General features: G+C 39.2%; 1 long non-coding RNA gene across 1 annotated transcript in view; it reads left to right on the forward strand.

The window, feature by feature from the left end:
• Positions 1-13300, forward strand: part of LOC103661821 — a 39603-nt gene extending 26303 nt beyond the window's left edge. Inside the window, exon 3 of the long non-coding RNA XR_568282.1 lies at positions 11228-13300. This is a non-coding gene — a long non-coding RNA (uncharacterized LOC103661821). The remainder of the gene's footprint in view (positions 1-11227) is intronic.
• The last annotated feature ends 7471 nt before the right edge of the window (positions 13301-20771 follow it).

The raw sequence follows: 20771 nt of genomic DNA on the forward strand, positions 1-20771 counted from the left end.
TCCCTGGATCTTCACCTAACAGACATCAGACTGTGGGACTTCCCAGCCTCCATAAACACATGAGCCAATTCCTCATAGTAAATCTCCTAGATAGATAGACAATAGATAGATGATAGATAGATGATAGATAGATAGATAGATAGATAGATAGATAGATAGATAGATGATAGATAAAGATACACATATTTCCTATAGGTTCTGTTTCCCAGAAGATCCCTGACTAATACGGAAGACGGTCGGTAAAGTAGAACTATACATTAAATCTGGTATCCAAAAAAGGTTTCATCCACGTGGACCAAGACTTTACATCAGTCTTCTCTTTCGCACCAGAGCCATGCGTGGAACAGTGCACACATGGAAGACTCAATAATTCAAAATGTGAAAGGAAGGAAAGTGGAAAGGAAAGGACAGGAAAAGGGAGGCGAGGTGGAGAAGAAGAGGCAAAAAGGGAGGAGCTAAAATGAACAATGAAGAATAAATTGCCTAGGGAATAAAAGAAAAGAAAAGAGGAAAAAAGGAACAGAACAAGAGGTTAGTAGGTTTGGCAAACAGCTTGGCACATACAGTATGCTTTGGCTCCAGAACAATACAGGGTGGAGAGAGCACCTCGCCTGAAGAGAAATGCTGAGGGAGGGCAGGCGGTCTGAGGGAAAGGAGACTTTTTCCATGACATAGGGTTTATAGATCTGTTTTTCTAATAGCAAACTTAATTGCCAAGAAAAGAAAATATTCTTTATATGTAAGAGATAGACAAAGACACAAAGTTGCATGTTCTTCTTTAAAAATATCTCAGGGACACCATTGGATTAGGAGAATGGGACAGGCTTCTCGGAATTGTTTCTTCCTTTTGAAAAAAAAAATATTGACAGTACTTATGCTACCCTGTGTGGTCTGACACGCGGAACAGCCTGGCATTTGTTAGCACTTGCATTGGGCAAGTGGGTAGCGTCACTCAGTGTAGTTACCCTAAGGCTGAGCCCAGATGGTGTTCTCGGAGAAGAGCTCGGCAGGAGCTTCACAAAGCGCGGGTTTATTGCCTCTCCTTGGGTCAGGAAAAACCTTGAAAGGTCCTCCACGGACTGTAGCTTCTCTAACTCTCCAATCACATCACTTCCCACCCCCACCCCCCATTGCTTCCATTTTCCTGCAAACAAATCTGCTCCAGTTACCACACACTCAGTCTTTCTCCAAGACTCCTATCTGGAAAGCCTTCTCTCTCTGTCTCTCTCAAGCCACATCATCCCCCTTTGTAAAGCTTCATTCAGTATCTGTCTTCGCTGGGAGAGTGTGCTGACTTATTCCACAAGAACTAGATCGCTCATAAAATGTTTGTTCACTGCTGCACCACAAATGGGCAGTCTGGATGACGTTCTTTTGTCATTTTGGGTTTTTTTTTTTTCTTCTTCTTTTTTTTTAAGATTTTATTTATTTATTTGACAGAGACAGCCAGCGAGAGAGGGAACACAAGCAGAGGGAGTGGGAGAGGAAGAAGCAGGCTCCTAGTGGAGGAGCCTGATGCGGGGCTCGATCCCAGAATGCTGGGATCACGCCCTGAGCCAAAGGCAAACGCCTAACGACTGTGCCACCCACGCGCCCCCCTTTTTTCATTTTAGATACATCACATTGAATTGTTTTTGTCTCTCTGTGCTTTTCTTAGGCATAATCTCATAAGAGAAGGAATAAATCTTATGCTTTCTTTCTATCTCTTCTGTTTCCTTTATCAATATCCCAACACACACACACACACACACACACACACACACACACACACACACTTTGTCTAGTTTAGTAATTTTATTCAGGGAGAATGAATAAATATGTACACAAGATTTTACTAATTCCCCCATTGCTTTGTATACCTGAGATTGTGTTCACCTCAATATAGAATTACTCTCCACTATCAAGAGGATGTTGAAGGAATATGCCGTTTGATATGCTTACATGAATTTAAAAAGCATATTGGAAAAATAAGGACCACTACTTTGTTTATTTCTCAGGAAGCTGGATACCTCCTATATAAGAGTAACAAAATCATATACCTCACATAGACACCAAAAGATGTATTTTGCCTTCTCCTGAAAGTACCTAATGAGAATTGTCCCCATGTGGTCATGTCATCTCAAACTCTTATTAGTGGATTGGAGACTCTAGTCGTTACTGCACACAGAGTGGTTAATATCACATGAGATGGGTAAAGCAAGTAAGTTTTCTCTAAGTTCATTGTCTAAAATGGAAAAGTTTTTAAAATAGTTTAGGGAGCATTTCTACATCATGGGCATTTTCAAAGGGTTAACTCCTTCAATAAGTGATAAATGGGGTCTAAAATCAGGAAAATGTCCCACATTCATACAGATGTTAAGTATAGGAATTGAGTTTCAAATCTGTTCTTTGTACACCACGCCCAGATCTCATTATAATATTCACAGATGTTTCAAAAGAAAACAGAAATATATTTTCATGACACAACCTAAACGTTATGCTGTAGATTTTGTGGCTTAAACAAGGATGTGATAAGATGATTAGAGAGGAGCTGTATACAGGTAGGCTGACATTAAAAAAAAAAAAAAAAATCAAGAAGATAAAAAAGTCAAACATAGAAAAAGAAAAAAGCAAAACAAAACAAAACAACTAAGTCAGAAAGACCCAAACTTGGAAGAGAAATTAGAATGGTTTTTCACATCAGTCGAAAAGGTGATGCCATCTGTCCCATTTTAGGAGATAAGTACAGAGGATTAAAACCAAAGAAGCTTCTCTCCTACTGCAGTCTGTCCATTCCTGCCAGACCCCCACACCTGTTTCTGTCACCACTGGCCAGCACTGGTCCAGTTTGCTGCCCCTGAAGATTGTTGATAAGCACTACAGACGGTCCCCACTTACGATGGTTCAACTTGTGACTTTTCAACTTTATGATGGTGCAAAAGTGATACAGATTCAGTAAAACCAATCTTCAAATTGAGAAGTTTGAGTTTCCTTGAGCTAGCGGAGTGTGGTGGGACACTGTTGTCATGCTGGGAAGCTGCAGTGATCACGAGGGGAAACAACCAGTACACTCACCACCATTGTGTGCCCACACGACCATCTCATTTTTCAGTTTCAATACAGTATTTTATAAATTACATTAGATATTCAACTCTTTATTATAAAATAGGCTTTGTGTTAGATGATTTTGCCCAACTGTGGGCTAATCTAACTGTTCTCAGCATGTTCAAAGTAGGGTAGGCTAAGCTACGATGCTCCATGGATTAGATGTGTTAAATGCATTTTTAACTTGTGATGTTTTCAACTTATTATGGGTTTATTGGGGCATAAATCCAGGAAGATCTGTACTTGGTAAACTTACATCCTTTGCCCTAAAGAGATGGCAGGGATAACTCCCAGAGTGTTTCCAGATTTCTCACCTCCTCTAGAGCCTTGATAAACTGTGTCTCGTGGTATTATTAGATTTTCTCTTGTCTTCACTGGGAACTCAGTGCAAATATTCTTCGCAGAGAGTGTCTTAGAGAAGATGAAACCCAGGAACATGGTTGGCAGGGGTGTGGGCAGACAGGGGTGGACAAGGATCCTACACTCTGATCCTACACACGGATAATTTTCAACATTTGAAGTAGTAGAAGTTCTGTAGGAACAATCAATCTTTCCTCTATTTTTCTGAGAACTCTTGGTTCCAAATTTGGGCACTCCAGTCAGCAAAATGAAGGCCTGCGGTTAAACGGACCCAAATCCCTCTGAAAATAGTTTACTAACTGTTGATACTAGACCATAACTGTTGGGGGAAAGAAGGCTGGGAGGACCTCTTTCCTCCGTCAATCTCCCTGAGTACAGCTATGGTGAAGAGGAAATCCTTAACACTGTTACATTTCCAGCAACCATTAGAATTCCAACAATGATTTAGCAACTTTTCTAGATTGAGGTCTGGGAAGGGGCCAGGCTGGTCCATCCCTTAATCAGCTCTGGATATGTGGATGGCGGGGGAGGCTCGTGCAAGCCCAAGTAAGCACTTTTATGTATCTTAAGAACAGATTGCTGTAAGGTGGTTTTGAAGTGTTCTCATTCATCATTCTTCACTCTTCCCAGCTTCCTGTGGTACATCATCTGATCCCACCTGGATCTTAACATTGCCTCTAATTACTCCACACCCCAAATCCCTGGCTCAAACTAGCCACTCAGACTACACCTTTCTCTACTTTGACTTGCCGTCCAGCCATGCCCAGCATGAGCCCTGCGTGAGGACTGAGTCCTCTAGCTTTTTCATCCCTCCACTCTCTCCCTCCACACCCACCCTTCCTTCTTCCTCTTGGAGCACGTGGTCCATCATGTCATTTCTTGACTGTATCCTAAGCTCTTTTTGTGTGATCAGATATGTCTATTTTTTATTTTATAGCCTCTGGATTTTTAGTCTTACTTAAGTTCAACTTCATCTCTAGGTTGAACCTATGGTTTCCTAGATGTCCTCACAAAATGTTTGTTAGTTTTACCCTTATCATTTTAATTCCTCTGAAGTTTATTTTTCTTTATTGTAAGGTAAAGCCTTATTCTTTTCATTCAGATGGAAATTTACTTTCACAAGCACTAATTATAAAATAACAAATCCTTTCCTAATGAATTTAACTGCCACATGAAATTCTTAGGCATCTTTGGATCTAATACTGGAATTTTTATTATATTTTACTAAGCCACTTGTCTACTACCATGTGAATACCATACTGGTCCATTTATAGTTGCTTCTTGTATGTTCTAAGTCTAGGAAAACATGTTTTTCTATGTTATTGAGTCTCAAAATGTTCTTGGCTAATCTTTGGTATTTGTTCTGTAGGCAAATTTTAAGATTGTTTTATCCAGTTTTACCAACACATACACGAACACATATTATCAGGATTCCAAGTAATATTTCCTTAAATATGTCTTGGTTTTTAGGAAGTTACATCTTCTAATGTTAAATCATTCTATCTAGAATAAAAGTCTTTACATTATGCCAACTCACAGACACAGCGCCTTTTCCTCTCCCTGCTCTTTCCTGAATCATCAGTTTTCCCTTTGGTCATTATTGCCATCAATATACAAATATTTTATTTAAGTGGTGTGGTAACTAAGGGAAGATCACCATCAAGGGGATTGCTTTTTTCTCTGCTTTCTTCTTCTTTTTTTAAATAATATAACTCCTCCGAGGGGTGCCCAGGTGGCTCAGTTCATTGAGCGTCCAACTCTTGGTTTTAGCTCAGGTCTTGATCTCAGGGTCATGAGATCAAGCTCTACATTGGGTTCCGTACTCAGTCAGAAGTCTGCTTGAGAGTCTCTCTCTGAACCTCCCACCCCCACTCACATGCTCTCTCTCAAATAAATAAATAAATAAATAAACCTTTAAATAATAATAATAATAATAATAATAATACTCCAAGGGTTTCCTTTTCCTATCTCTATAATTTCCTTGCCCCATTCTCTCTAATCCTCACTTCAATCAGATTTTATTAGCGGTACCATTTCATAGACACAGTTTGTTTCTGGTTCACCAATGATCTGTAAGTCACGAAGCCCAATGGCCAGTTCTTTGTTCATATTTGCTTGCCTTGTCATCAATACTTGACATGTCTGATCATGCGGCACACTTGTTTCACTGGCTTTCATAACAACATGTTTCAATGAGTTTTTTCCTTTGCTGCTTCCTTTTTAGCTCTTTAACCTCTGAGACCAACACGGCTCATTCCTTGAGCCTCTTATTTTATCTGAATACTACCCCCGCTTCCATAGCAATCTCATGTTTGAAATGGTAACCTTAAACACTATCTATATTGTAAAGACTCCCAAATTTGTATACCTCCAGCCTGTACCAACCTCATGGTTGTATATCTAATTACCTCATGGCTTCTCTACCTAAATACCTAATAACATTTCATACTCAGCAACCTTACTAAGTTCTCCTGTTAATACAGATCTGACCATGAGATTTCATGGCAATCAAACCTTCCACTTCTTGAACCCAACCTACCTTATCAGGCTTAGCACTCTGTCACTTCAGCCACAGCTGTTTGTCTAAAATGACACATCCTCCTCTATCACTTCCCTCTGTTGAATTCTACCCTGCCTCTCAACTCTATCCCGTGCAGCCACCCATCTGATTAAACTCTCCCCTCCCCAAATTCTAGTATCATTTATTTGGTGTTGCTTGTTTGCCATATTCTGTCTTAAATATGAGTGGTCTGTTTTGTTTAAGTGGTCTATGAGCTCTTGCGGGACATGAAAAGGAGCTTTATCTTTCTAGATTTTCAACATACACACTGCAGGGTTTTGAAAGTAGCAGTTGCTTAATAAATTGAAATTGAGTTCTAGGATTTTTATTAATAGTACAGAAATATTTGTCTCATATAAACAATAAAGCAAAGTTGCTTAGAACAAGGCAACTTTATTTACACATTTCAATGACCTACATAGAAGCTATATAAATCAATTTTATTAGAAGCAGAGAAGAGAAAGCTATATTGTTTAATATTATTGTCATAGCTCACAGCATAAACTGTGTTCAAAACTCTGTCAGTTGCCCATCCTTTCTTATTTAACATCACCAGTGGTACCTCGCAGTGTAGTAGGAACCGTGAGAATTGTAGCAAGTTTATTGCCTAGCATGTTTGTGATGCAAATAAGGATGTATTAAATTATTTCATAAAACATTTGGTCAGATGAGTCACTGTATTATAATGATACCAAGAATTACAGATAGCCCTAAAATTAAAACTTCTCACTATGAACCAGTATGTTGTGGAATATGTGTAAGGGTCCATCTGAACAGATACCACTGAACGCGACCCAAGGCAATTTCTGAGAGCATTTATTTGCTTTCTTGTCTCTGTTGTCTCCTTTTCAGTTTTTCTTTTTCTATACATTTTATTAATCTTGTCTCTCATATTCCTTCTCCCTTTCTAAACTTTGGCTTGAGTAGAATCTGCATGAATTGCTTCAATGGCCCCGCACATGCCCAGGGTGAGGTTGCTGACAAACAACTTAAGTGCCCACTGTCTGGATCACCTTTCATTGTTCTCTTTGGCACCTGCCTGACAGTTATCAATACATTGTCCCAGCTATTAAAGTTTAAATTTAATAAATCAAAAAGTTCAATAAATGGATTGTTCTAGATTAATTTGGTGTTCTCATTAACTGCAAATAAGAGAATTCCCAAAATTATCTTTTTTTTTTTTTGCAATGAAGATTACTTTGTTGCTTTAGGAAGTATATTATATTAAATAAAGCAGACTCTTTTTTGAGAGTCTGTATTAATATTTAGGGCATGTATATAGATAGCGTCATTATATAATAAAGAAAATAGCGGATTGGAAAAGTTTTTCTAAATCGACACTGACATCGAAATATGCTCTGGAAGTTTTTGGTGGAAGGTTTTAAAGTAAAACTTTGAAATAAGCTTATTTTTGTGCATGTGCTATGTCTTTTTTTTTTCCTGCTTTTTGAGAAAAAAATATTGCTAATTAAGGGTTCCAGTTAGATGGGCTAGAGTTAATCAGGATTGACTGTACTTGAACTAAAATTTTTAAAATGACACACATAAACTTGGTTAACTTCTTTCTTTTGAGGCCACATATTGCATTAAAGTCAGTGGTTAAATAACCAATCCATGAAAAATGACAGTTTTCTGTTGCCAACCTTATTTTAATTGCAAGTTCCAATTTCTTCAGCGTTTTGTTGTTTGCTGATTTGTAACCAACTTACGTAGCACCTTGGTTTGCTGTTCCAGGTAATGTGTTGGTTTTCCCTCTGCCCATAATTAAATTCAAGTAAATATAGCCCCCAACTTACATCTTATAATTGGTAGTGTTTGAAATTTTCCATTACTTATTTTTCTCTATATAAAAATTTTTAATATAAAAAGTTAACAATCCATTTCTTAAAAGTCTAATTTATCAGATGGCATATTTTATGTGAACTCAAATCTTTTTATCAATTGTTATATCTTTTGCCTTATGTCAAATAAAGTAATTTCAGCTCTAGGAGGAAAAATTTCAATCCTGGTTTTATTTTACATAAATGCAACTTACATTTTCCGGTTTTTCTTTTTCTTTGCTACATGTAGACACAATCCCCATTTATTTAAACAAACAATGGTTAAGGAAACAGTTTTGAGTTTCTCTGTACTTGATTCTGCTGTGTATTTCTTTGGTGTAAAATATGCCTTACTAAGGAAGAATAGTTTTCTCTTCTCTGTAAGTGAAATGAATCGTTCATTAAACAATGACATAGGGGCGCCTGGGTGGCTCAGTCTTTAAGCGTCTGCCTTCGGCTCAGGGCGTGATTCCAGGGTCCTGGGATTGAGCCCCACATTGGGCTCCCTGCTCCGCTAGGAGCCTGCTCCTTCCTCTACCATTCTCCCTGCTTGTGTTCCCTCTCTCGCTGGCTGTCTCTCTCTCTCTATCAAATAAATAAATTAGGAGCGCTTGGGTGGCTCATTCGTTAAGTGTCTGCCTTTGGCTCAGGGCGTGATCCCGGCGTTCTGGGATTGAGCCCCACATCGGGCTCCTCGGCTGGGAGCCTGCTTCTTCCTCTCCCGCTCCCCCTGCTTGTGTTCCCTCTCTCACTGGCTGTCTCTCTCTCTCTCAAATGAATGAATAAAATCTTTTAAAAATAAATAAATAAATAAATAAATTTTTTAAAAAAGATAAACAATGACATAAAAATATAATTAAGTGTTCAGTTAGCATATGTGACAAAGTGATACAAGTCCACCGTTGCTGAAGTCAAGGAAAGGGAAGAATGGCCTCCTCTGAAAAAGATCTATTATCTGCTGCCAACTCAGGTTGATTATTCACTGGCACCATACGAAAAATAAAAACTCCTAAGGAGGGGTTGGTACGTGTACCAAATAACCAGTCATGTCTCACGCTGGTTACAAATGAAAAATCACAGACCTCATGTCTAGAGTTTCTGATTAGAAAGCCTGGGGCAGGATACAGTTATCACAACTTTAATAATTGTATTACCTCCCACTACATCTACTACATTTAATTCTGAAGCAGATGGTACATGGGCCAGGTCCTGAAAAAAAAAATGCACTAGACCCCATGCTTCTGTGTTGCAATCTTTTTCTGCCATTCTGGTTAAAATTCTCAACTAGTAGCAATTTCATACAATTCAAACTAATATTTTCCCTGCCCTATTTATTATATCAAAGCAAAAAGTTGAGTAACCTCTAAGTTGGGTAATTCAGTGTTGTAGTGGAATAATATCTTGAAGTATTAATCATCATGTATCCACTATATTTCATGCTACCCTGCAACTGCGTCGATCCTCTGCTGGAAGAAATGTACTCATAGAATCAAAGAACAGACTGCTGAGGATCAAAAGCTTACATTTTTATGGGTAAAATCTAGCCAACAAGGTAATTCAAGGCAAGAAGGTACTAGAGGACTCAAGTGAAATTTCACTGCTTCTGTCCCCTTCTCTCTCTTCTTTCCCAACTCCAAGATGAAAAATAACTCCAAAAGGTTTGGGGGAAGGAACAAGTGAGAAAGAGATGTAAGAGTGAGTAGATAGAATGGGGTCGGAGGTAGAGATATCCATGCTCTGCAGAAGGAAGTCTTGACGGACTTCTGTCTTGAGGTCCAGAGGACTCCAGATATTTTGGGGGAGGCAAGTGTGGAAGTAATCTTTGCCTCATTTTTCCTGGTGGAGATGAAGACAAGGAAAGGCCTTAGAGTAGGACTGGATTCAGGTATTTCCAGTAAGCCTCATACAATTTCCTTACACTAGAAGCAGATGGTTTCCTTTTTCTCTAGTAATCAGGAAGGGGTAAAGAGTTATACGAAGCCTCACTGAGTTTCTGTGGTCTCAGCATAAACAAGAATAACAGCATGATTTCTGTACACCCAAGAGAGGCCCAAGCATGAACTGAGTCCTAACAGGACCCGTGGAGCCTCTGGACAAGATTAGAGGGTGTCACAGAAGCGATCTACATGGGCAAACACACGTAGACCAGACCGAGCAAGGCTGCTTTGGAAAAGGCCAGGGTGGGGAGAGGGCAGCCACGGGGAACAGATGCCATCCTTAATCGCTTGACACTCTGCAAGCTCCTTGAAATACTACAGATACAACCCAGGAGAAGAGGGAGTGGGTAATTTTTTGGGTGGGTGGAAGGATGGCCACATTTCAAAAATTTATTTCTTAAATATCTGTGCTTCGATGCTAAAACGAAGACTTAATATAAAAATCCAAACTATACCCATGACAATACATTTTAAACCAAGACAGATGATAAAGCCTTTAACCGTTCCCTTTCAGTCCTGGATTGGCAATGCTTTTAGTCCATAAACCTCTTTATGAGACACGTAGTTATACTTGCAATGCTATCCCTATAGTCTGTCTTCTAGCCCAGGGCTGTACTTCTGTCTTAGCCACATTAGGAGCTAGAGAAATAGGTTCTTTCCTTGGCTTTTTTTTTTTTTTTAAGATTTATTTATTTATTTGAGAGGAAGAGAGAGAGAATGAGCAGGGTGAGGGGCAGAGGGAGAAGGAGAGAGAGAATTTCAAACTGACTCCCAGAGTGGAGCCTGACATGGAGCTCCATCCTAGGACCCTGAGATCATGACCCAGAGAAAATCAAGAGTCTGACGCCCAATGGACTGAGCCACCCATGCACCCCTTGTCTTGGCTTTTGATGACACATTGCTTCCCTCACTATTTCTATGAAAGCCACCAAATGCTATTGCTCAAGAACTCTGTTTTTTATCACATATTTCCTCCTCCTATTTTTCGGCCTTTCTCAAAGATGCTTTTATTCCTTTAATTCATTCCTGACACTCTGTCCTGACTTCCTGTTCTGTAATAACCAGATAAAACCCACATCACCCTCACGTTTCCACCTGAGCTTCCTGCCATCTTTCATCATTCCCCTTTCCAAGCAGCATGCTTGTATATGTTACTCTTCACTCTAAAATTTACGTGGCTAATACTATATTTATACTTATATTTGTATCATATATTTTTCAGAGGTGACTGTAACAAGAACTTCTGCCCTATATGCTCTCCTGTAATGTGACTTCTCCACATATCCACGGAGAAATAAAGTGCATTTTTGCACCCTTTAAATCCTGGGATTGCTTTGACTAATAGAATATCCCTGAAGTGACATAATTTCTCTTCTGGGGGCAGACTTTAACTGGCATGATAGCTTGTGCTTCTTGCTTCTCAGAGGCCAGTTGCTGCAAGAAGTGAAACTATTTTTCTGTGTTAGTCTCAGCTACCTGGAGAGGCCCTGGAGGGTAAAACATCATAAGGAGAGACCAAGAGGCCAAGGAGGACTGAAGTTCAGACGTGTGCACAAAGAAGCCATCTTGGATATCTATCCATCAGACCTTCAGAAGGTATGAGAGACTCCAAGAGATAACTGCCCCACTGAGACGGCAACCTACACAACCATGAGAGATAGTGACACTTGGTTGTTGTAGACCACTCAACCCTAAGGTGGTTTGTTATGCAGTAACAGAGATCAGAAACAAAAGACAACTATCATTTACCTTATTAGTTTCTCATTGTGAGTGAAAGCAGGAAAGGCATTCCCTGAGGAAGTGATGATTGAGCTCTGTGTGAAAGAGAAATGGTAGCTAACTCAGAGAAGCAGGGAGATAAAAGAATCGACAATAAGAAGGGAAAGAAGGTCATTCAACAGGTGTAAAGAGAGCAAGAGAAAACATGGTGAGATGGAGAGTTGAGAGTATGGCCCACATGCCTTCCAAGGTCTGGCACTTCCAAAGAGAAACCACTCTAGCCCATGATGGTCTTTTCCTCTCCCTCATGGGTCATTGTCATTCCACTCATTTCGAATGTATTGATATACTTTCTTGGGAGAATTAGTACACAGTTACATTGCAAGCATGTTAACTTAATATCCCATGTGTGTATATCACACTAAAGTGCAAACTGCAAATTAGCAAATGGTATGAATAATATGTGTAATGGTGTTATGGATATACTAGGTGTTCAAAGAAGATGTGTTAAATTAAATATATATTTCACAGATGTCAATGAAATGAGATATATTTTCTAAGCATGATGTATATATCACTTGTCCCTCGAAGACGAAATCTCTTTGCACTACAGCAAAACTATTCAAAACTCTTTTTCCCCTTGTATTTCAAGTCAACAGGGTGCCTTAAAAAATGACCCAGATATCGTGTGGCAGCTTCAATAAGTTGTGGTGAATTAGTCATCGAATCTTGAAATCACTCTGGTTCTGTCACAATGTGAAGACTCCACATTTTGCAAATTCACAAAATATTAGGACCATATTTTATTTGAATATATTTCTACTTTGATGACATTTTTAAAAATAAAACTTCATGAACTGGGCATAAGGAACATCAGATCTCCCTTAGTTTACCTCCCTTAGAAGTAAAAGAATCAACACGAAAATATTAATCTGTAGGTTTTTGCTCCATGACTGGATTCGTGTGTCCTTGACTATATCCTGCTGTTTGTTTCTCATCATTGTGATCACTGATGAGAACTTCACAGCAGAATGGACCCAGGGTGACCAGAGAAGAGTTTTGATTCCATTCTTCCACGTCCCTAACAAAACTCTTGAGAGAGAAGGAAAATAGGAGTGAAAAATGAGAAAAGATTTAAAGGGAGAGGCAAAAGAAAAGAAATCTATTGTCCACATTTTATTTTCAGTAAAAACTCATAAGTATGCACAAAAGTGATGTTTCTGTCACTAACATGTTTGGATCTAATTACTTTCAACAGGAAAACATAAATAATTAATGATGAACATAGCTTTGCAAATATTCTAATGGTAAGTGCATCTATAGGTAATTCCGAGCCTTCTCAGTGTTGAGAAGGCAGAAATAATCAATGCATATGAATAAATTAATACAATTACCAGTAAGCTTTTTTAACTAGAAGCCTAAACAATGAGTGGCTCATTGACTTTTGTAATCCAATACATAGATGTACTTCAGATCTATATCTTTTGATCAAATTGTTATAATTCCAAAGGATTTAGAAAATACAGAGGCTATTTTATTGACCTAATAGTTCTGTTTTTCTAAAGTCTGACATTCAAAATTATCAGCCTGTTTGGAATCAGTAATTTCATAGAGAGATGCTAGGGGACATTCTGGCACCAGAAGTTACAACAGCACTTCAATATACGAAAGGTTTATCACAGAAATTTAATTACTGCTTGACTCAATGGTTCTATGTTTAATACAAAAAGAATTGACTCATCTTAATTTCGTGTCTAATCTCTTTAGTATATATATATACCTTCTTCACGTTTTTATTTATCCTATTTCCCCACATTGCTTTACCTGGTATAAGCTCACTTTTATTAAAGATGTATGAACGCCATTATGAGAGGTTCTGATTTTCAGAAACGAGTGTACAAACATTCAGTTTACACATGCGTTATGAAGACCTTTTTGCTTGTAATTCTTCAACAACCAGCGTCTTGGTAACGCACTGTAAAAGACACAATTCTTGCCGTTCCACTGAAAGTACTCCTGCACAGCAGGTCACTGCGTCTGTCCTAAGAAAAAGGAATCCTAAATATTCCTCAAACAACTTACATCCTGCTAAGGAGATACACAGAAGGGTTTTGTTTGCTTTGTTGTTGTTGTTTTAGTGTTCTTAGAAGAGCTTGAAGAGCCAGTGTTTCTTGGTTCTACTTCATGCTTGAAGGAACTGGAATTCAAAAAAGTTCAAGGACTTCTGTTGTCACAGAATAAAAATCAGAGGCACGAAGCTCCTCCTGGCCGACGTACTTGCTCTGTGTCAGGTCCAGTTTTAAATTCCACCTTTCTGTGAGAATTAGCTATCCCCGCCTCTTAATTCTACGTTGCATTAAGCTAAGTATTCTAACGCCTCAACTGCGAAATGGTTGCCACCTGGTGATATCTCTTCGCGCCTTGGTACAGAGTTTATATGTGAAGGCTTGACCATGACCACGCTTTTTCAAAACCAGTATTTTGAGCAATCTAGACTTGTGGTGACAACTATGTCGCCTAGCTATCATTAATGAGACATACGTAAATCAAAGAACATACTCAAAATTTGAAGCAGATAATCATCTTTCTCACATAAAACTATTTTTTGCATGTCTTCATAGGTATAAAACTGTCCTTGCATTACTTAAATATTTTCATCAGGTGTTGCCTAGTGGCACATAAACACTGCATGTTGAAATTAGAGCATGGAAAGAACCGCACGAGCCCAGGGGGATAGCGAAATTGCATTTTCAATGTAATTAGCTCTCTAATTACAAGGCCCAGCTTAGTCGATGTATCTGAAATATCATTAATTATGATTTATTTAAACACTGCTTAAAATAAATTATTCTTTATTTCCTAAAAGCTGAATTACAGGGGAAAATTTAATTTTAAAACCAACAGTGTTTAAAACATCTTATTATAATTTTTTAAAGGTTAATGCAACAATTACAAAGTTAGCAATTGCGCAAATGCAATTTTAAGAAGAAAACTTCATATAATATAAAGGCCTACAAATCACAAGAAATAAAAAAAATCTGCTTATATCAAATTGTTTCATAATAGAAACATTCCAAATATCTTCACATCAACAAATTCCGGTCATAATTTGCATATTTATTGTGGTAAAAATCATATAACATAAAATTTACCATCCTAACCATTTCTAAGACTACAGCTCAGTAGTGTGAAGTATGTTCACATTGTTGTGCCCTCAATCTCTAGAACTTGTTCATCTTCCAAAATCAAAGCTCTGTACCCACCCAACACCTCCCAGTTTGCCTAATCTCCCCTCCCCACCGAGCTGCTTTCTGTTTATAACTCGGGCCGCTCTGGCTACCTCGCATAAGTGGAATCACACAGTAATCATCTTTTTGTGACTGGCTTCTTTTACTTAGCACGATGTCCCTGAGGCTAATCATATTGTAGCATGTGTAAGAATTTCCTTCCCCTTTCAGCGAAATAATAGACTACATTTTGTTTATCCATTCACCCGCTGATGGACACCGGGGTGGTTTCCACCTATTGGCTATTGTGACTAGTGCTGCCATGAACATGGGTGTGCAGATATGCCTTCAAGACTTGATTCTTTTGGAGATATGTTTATATATATCCAGAATACACACACACACATACACACACAAGTGGAGTTGCTGGATCATATGGTAATCTATTTTTTAATTATTTCAGGAATCACCACCATACTGTTTCCTTTCCACTGACACAAAGGTTCCACTCTCTCTGCATCCTGGACAGCACTTGGTTTCTGTTTTTTCGCTAGTAGCCATCCTAAGGGGTGTGAAGTATACCTCGTTATGGTCTTGATTTGCATTTCCTTAATGGTTAGTGGTGGTCTTCATCTGTTCACAAGCTGGTTGGCAATTTGGATATCATCTTTGGAGAAATGTCTGCTCAAGTCCTTTGCCTAGAGATAAATTTTTTTATCAGCCTCATATATTCACTACCTTTTCTAAACAAACAAGCAAAAAAAGTTTTGCTTTGTTTTGCTTTAATCGGATTAACAAGGTTCAATTTTAAAAGAGAGGAAATTTGTGAAACTGTTCTCAGGAAATTTTGTTTTGCTTTGTCTTTTAGTTTGTCTTCAGACTTCACCAGTTCGTAAGAGCAAAGAAAAAGAATCGTGCATTGGTCAATCAGTTGAAGTAGCTGAAAACAAATCGTGACCTAGGTTTGATCTGATGCAGAAATTCTAGCTCCCTCAGCCAGGGATGGGTTCCAGAGGCCCAGGAGCGGTGGCAGGAATGCCAGTCTTGAGAACCTGGAGGACCCGACAGAGGGCCCCACTAGCCCTGACACTGGGGTCCTTTGAAGACTAGTAACGGGCTCAGGGGAGTCCAGCGTCACTCATTCTCAAAGCCAGAATCGCTCACTGGCCTTAACTGTATTTCTAAGGAGCAGTCTTTGCTGCTCCTGACCTCCCCGCCTGGTCATTTCTGAGACTTTTATTCCAGTCGCTTGAGCAGGATACTGCCTGGTTCTTCTCCCCTGGAAATGCTACCCTAGGCCTTCTTCCCGCGTTCGAATTTCTGCTCTCGCCTCCTTGTCCTCAGTGCCTCTCGCCGAGCATCCTCAGCTTGAGCCCAACGGATCATTTCTCGTCCCATTCTCGGGTGCATTACCTACCTCCAGCTTTCTTTGCCGCACAAAACTAGTCCCTTTTTCTGGGAGTCTCACCCCTTTTAGTTTCCCAGCTACTGTTTTCTGCACTTAACCTTAAATTTTTAATAACTGCTCACATTGATTGTACCCTACCTTCCTTTGTCAAAGTTGATTTATCCAAGAGTGGGCCAATCTCTGCCCTCCCTGGGAAGAGAAGAAATCCCCTCTAGTGGCAGCTTTATGTGATTTAAAGCCTGCCAGCCTATGAGAGAAGCTGATCTACAGACAGAAGAGAAACAGTCAGGAGGGTGTCAAACGCCTGGTTTGGGTCACCCCTTAGGTTAAGCAACATCTTGCCATTCTGTGGTGAAGCAATCCAGCTTTTCAATAAAGCCCCCTCTTTGCCAGAAATAGTTTGAGTGGATTTCTATGACTTGCAAACCAAAAGATTCAATATGAATATTTTTATCACCTGGGGCCGCTGAATCACCTTCCCTTTATGAGATCCTGAATCTGGCCTGGTCAGGCCTTAGCTTTCCTTTGCCTGGCTAGCAGGACCTTTCTACAAGACTTTCCTGAAACCATATGAAGCAAATATACCTCTGCTGGCCTGCGAAAATTTCTCCTAGGAAGTAGGTTTTCAAAAGATACTTCAAGACTTAATAATTTTTCCTTTCCTTCCTTTCAGAAGACTTTTGTAACTAAAATTGCCCCCCTATTATTCAGGCTAGAAGGCCTTACACCGGTCTGTACTTGCATCTTCTGATGAAGTGTCTATGAACATCACCCTTGTCCTCTCCACCAAACAGCAAGTTCATTTAGGCTTGGTATGAGTGGGCCTGTCTCATCTGTTTTCCAGGCCCCACAATATTGATTTGAATTTGGACTCTGATCAAAGAGGACTTCTATTCAAATGAGCTCAGGGCATTAAAAGTAAATATACAAGAGCATTCTTAATGTAGTGGTTTCAGGGCTGTAGGATAGAGGGGGTTGGGGGCACAGGAGCCATTTGGGTTCACTACTAATTTTCCGATCAATGTGTTATCAGTGAGTGCGGGGCAGAGTGCAGCACCGGTCTGTAAGGAAGTCACAGAAAATAAATTTAAGGGTGAAGTTTGTCATGAGTCGACAATGAGGGACTTTTAGCAATTCATTTCACAGAGCTCCAATCGCATTGCCTAGCCCATGCCTGATTCTGATGTAAGGAGATAGTTCAAATATTCTGTGAGAAATACAACTCTGTACATGTTCAGAAAATCTTCTGTGTTCTTTGCTCCCATTAAGGGTAATCCAAAACAGACCAGGAAAAAAAAAAAAAAAAGAACAGAAAAAAAACCAAAAAAACCAACACCAGGGCAACACCTTTACTCATGAACTAATCATTACTTTACACCTCAGTATGTTCATGCCTGCTTCAGGCCAATTTCCACGAGAATTCTAAATGTTTTGATTGCTCAATAAACCACTGACATAGTACAAGGGGCCCGAGCAGCCATAGCAGGCCTCCCCAAGTATGAATTCCCCAAACCTACTTATTTGCCAGCAGCTGCAATCTTCTGATCTCCAAAGTCACATGTACTTGGAGCCCAGCCTTTGTTTAGATCAATTGAAGTGCTCTGAGCAAAATGCGCGCCTCTTCCTTTAAAGTACTTTTGCCTCTGAGTTGTCAGCAATGTATTTATTATAAAGAGAAATTTACCAATATGAAAAAGCCTATTTGGGAGGTTAAAAACAAGGCTATGTGTTCTAGAAATTTAAATTTCCTCTCATGTTTTAATTTACAAATCGGAAATGTCATTGAAACCTGCTTTGGGGGGAATATGTTTTGAATCCTATGTCAATTGCTAACTGAAATATACGATTTCATAGTAAAGGAGATACATGCACTTTTAAAAAGATTTTATTTATTTATTTGAGAGAGAGAGCGCATGCGTACGAGAGAGAGAGCACAAGAGAGAGCACGAGCGGGGGTGGGGGTCAGAGAGAGAAACAGAGCAGGGAGCCCCACATGGGGCCCGATCCCAGGACCCTGAGATCATGACTTGAGCTGAAGGCAGACGCTTAAATAACTGAGCCCCCCATGTGTCCTGATACATGCATGTTTTGGAAAAAAGAATCTGGTTAAAATCCTGGCTGTTCCTATTTTGACTGCGCTTCTTCAGGGAACACATGCCTTCTCCAGTCTTACCAAAATCAGGGAAGGTTTTGAAACTCTTTGTCGGTGCCCGGTGCAGTGGGTGCGTGTGGAGCTGAAGCTGGGGATGGAAGAAAAGATAGAGGTGACAGGTCAACTGCAGGGATCCAATTGCTCACATAGTCGCCCAAAAGGTCAGGAAAGGACAAAGTTATGGGACAGAAAATACAAGGCAACGTTGCCGCGCCCCAGCATTATTGGAACGCTAACGGGACAAAATGCAGATTGCCAACTACCGTCATTAAATTACATTTGTCTTGCAATATTTGAATACGGTTTTCAGATTTTTCTCTCTTATCATAGCCTGCTTGTTTTCTTCTTTGTAAATGTTTGAGATTTCATGTGACTTTGTTACTGGGAATGGACTGGAATTTATGACAACTCAAATTTAATTCTGAAGATTTTCATTTTATTAAAATTTAGGAATAATTTTAAATTGATTCTCCATTATGAAAAATTGCCAGTATTTTAAATTTAGATATAATAGTTCTTATAAAATAGGTTCATATAATCCTATGAAGAGCTGGAAGAACAGGAATGATTATTTCTAATTCATAAATGATAAAACAGTGTCTCAGGAAGCAATATGGAACAAAGAACAGCAAAGCAGAGACAACTTTCAGGTTTCCTGGAAACTCAGTGCTCTTTCCAATATAACACAGGCCATTAAAAAAAAATTTCTCCCAATAGTATACTACCAGGGGAATAGTTTCTACAGAAACCTATGACGTTTTCTTGTTTTGTTTTTTTAAGTGTTCTACATACATTAACATTGATGCTAAAGACAATTTTGCCAGGAATAAAGTTTACATTGTAGGTGCAAGGGATTTTCCAATTTAGTATTCGAATCCTTACTGAGTGGAATTTATGTCTCATGCCAACAGAAAGCACAATCCCATTAATCCCCAAGTTTTCCTAAACAGTAGCTAATAATAACTTACTTATCCTTGCTAACGGATGGATCTCTATGAGAAGGTAGGAACACGTTTTTGTTGTAGTAGTTTTAATGAATGAGAGCTCCTTCCGTTAGGAATTGGTTTTGTAGCAGCTGTTTTGTTTTGTTTTGCGTTCTCTAGTTTTGCGTACATGAGGGTTTTAAGTGTGTATCAAGGCCCTGCTTCAAAACTCAGTTTATAGATAATAGTTTAACATATTATCATCTTAGTTCTTTCCTACATTCAAAGATAACCTTTGCACATTCAAAGTCATGCTAACGAGCCAGAGTCTCACTTTCTGAGACTTGCCGGGAACCACCCTGATGCTCTGCTGACTGACTGCTTAAAGTCTCTGCAGACAAATCTCCGAGCAGGAAGAAAATCACACGTCATCTGGCCCTCCTTTCACTTCCACGGGTGTAGCTTCGGGTTTGGTCATCATTTCCTGTCTCGTACTTAAAAGATAATATGAGATAATAATTAAGAGATCGTTTCTTTTCAAATCTTCCCTACAGGCAGATCTTTTCCATCAAAATCATATAACTTTTTATTTTTTAAAAATTTTCTAAGGATTATTACCCTTAACTTAAATTCTTCCTATTACAAAACCTTTCATTAATACTTAACATTGTTTTGGATGTAAATTATGCCCTTTTTTCTTCTTCTGTTTGTAAGGTACAGCATAATAGTTAACGTTTTCCTGTTAACTATACTGGAATTAAAATTAAAAACTTAATAAAGAAAACATTTCCTTATAGATTTTATGATTTTGGAAGTAATATTGGGTCACCCGTCACCTTTTGTTCTCCACATTTTCCAATCTCAGTTTGCGTGACTCATCCATAGACCTTAAATTGTCACCTGTTTCTTCTTCAGCTTTTCCTTCTACTTAATATTCAGTAACGACAAATACAGAATCTTGGCAAATACTTTTTTTTTTTGACAATGAAAAAGTTACTTAACTACCTTAACATGATTTTCTCAATTCATAAAATATGAGCAGTAGAACGTCATAAAATGTTATAAGGATTGAATGCGAAGTAATTGCATATGATACATCGAGCACAGTGCCTAAAAGCACTTGGTAACTAGTATACTCTGCAAAGCTCCTAAGCTGAGGAGAGGAGCGTGGGGAGGATATTTCTCTGTAGAAAAGGAAGGAGGAAAGGCAGTAAGGAATGGGGGAGGAAGGGAGGGAGGGAGGGAAGGAAGGAGAGAGGGAGGAAGGGAGGGAGGGGAAGAGGAAGGAAGGGAGGGAAAACCACTAAATTAGCCTTTACCAAATTTCACGGATTCCGGAAGAAGGATTTTCTCCCCACTCTGGTCAGTTCGAGAACGCTGCCTGTCCTTTACCTGTCCACAGCGATGGCGTGGCGATGGTTGGTGGGGACTGACTCTGTTTTTGGTTTTGCTACTGGCCTCCTCCGAAGTAGGCTATCTCTCTACAAATGTGTACTTGATTGCTTTACACCCGTGTGTTCTGCCTGCTGTTCTCATTTCCCCAACTCCGGAGCTGATGTTACTATTCTTCAAATTGAGGGC

This window comes from Ursus maritimus, unplaced genomic scaffold (assembly GCF_017311325.1).
Source record: "Ursus maritimus isolate PB19 unplaced genomic scaffold, ASM1731132v1 scaffold_11, whole genome shotgun sequence".
Lineage (NCBI taxonomy): Eukaryota > Metazoa > Chordata > Mammalia > Carnivora > Ursidae > Ursus > Ursus maritimus.